The sequence below is a fragment of the Parus major genome, chromosome 4A, assembly GCF_001522545.3.
Source record: "Parus major isolate Abel chromosome 4A, Parus_major1.1, whole genome shotgun sequence".
Taxonomy (NCBI): Eukaryota; Metazoa; Chordata; class Aves; order Passeriformes; family Paridae; genus Parus; species Parus major.
Window position 1 is genome coordinate 19,690,626 of NC_031772.1, and position 1,442 is coordinate 19,692,067.

A 1,442-nucleotide genomic window follows, 5' to 3' on the forward strand; every position below is an offset into this window, starting at 1 on the left:
CGGTGATGGCCGGGCAGCGGCAGGACCGGCTGAGGGAGGCGGCGCTTCCTGCCGCCCTCACCGGGGAGGAAACCAGCCCTCCCGCGGCAGCGTGCCGGTACCGGGAGGGGTCCTGGCTCCTCGGCGAGCGACATCGGTGTCCTCATCCCAGCCTGGGTGAGGCCGGTTCAGAGCGGCACCGGGAAAAGGTCCGTCACGCTAAAATAGAGACGAAGTGAGTTTCTCCTGTCACAGAGCATCCGCTCTCTGGCACCCTCATCCCCTGGAGTCTGGGGATGAGTGCTAGGGCAGGGCCGGTGCATCCCGTGCCCTTCGCAGCTCCTCTGCATCTTTTTGGCCCTGTTTGCAGCAGCCTTCCCTTCCCTTTCTTCTCCTCCCTTCCCCTCCTTTCCCGCTGTGCCGCTTCCATTGCCCTGGCCACCCTTTGGGTTTAGGTGTTCCCAGTGGCAGCACTGGCGGGAGGCTGCCAGTCGAGGACAGCGGCTGCATCGCTGTCACCTGGGTCTGGAGGCACATTCCGGGTGTCAGAGCCCAGGCTCCAGCACGGTTTGGCCTTCAGAGCTGCCCTTGGGACCTCCGGTCTCCGGAGCACCAGTCTGGCTTCCAGGCATGGGAGGCTGCTCACTGCTTTTGGGGTTTTGGATGATATGCACCTTGCCAGAGATGTTTTTGAACATTATCATCCCTTAATGGCTCTTTTTCAGTCCTTAAAAATTTGTGGGCTTTGGTGGGGGTAGCTTTGGTTGTTGCAGACAAGTCAGGGTTTACTGACACCAGTTGTTCAGCAGCTGGGACCAATTATCACAGCACTGCCCAGTGTGCAGCAAACTTTTATTTTTTTCTGAAATAGGGATGGATTTTTTTCTTTTTTATTTCCAATTCATCGTGCCGAGGATCTATAATTACGTGTGGTGTTACTGTGTCTTTAAATCAGCTTAAGCAAATGCGTGTAGGCAAAGCCTGGCTCAGCTCCGCAGCGGCCGGGGCGGCTGTGCAGGCAGCGGGGACCAAACCCGGCTCGGGGCCGCCCTCGCCGGGCACCGCTCTGCCCAGACAGCCCCAGAGGTGGCCTGGCCCATCCTTGCTGGATTTTGTGCCACTCTAGTCATTCCTGGTCTATTCTCCTACAGTTTCTGACCTCTGCATGAGTGGTAACATAACATAAGATAGACTGTTCTCTTTTTTTTTCAGTTTTCTTGTTTGAATTTTTCCCTTGTTGCATATCGTGCCCGCTGCGAGTCCTGTGATAGGGCCGTCATAGGTTCTTTGATTTCATTTTCGATTTAATTTTTAATTTTTTGCCAGCAGTTTACTGCACCGGGTTTTCCAAAGTGGTGCTCGGAGCCGAGGTGCTGGGGGCAGGTGTCAGGATCGGCGCTCGCTCCGGCCCTCTGCACCTCCAATGGACACCAGACCATCACATATCAAAACAAACAGAATTC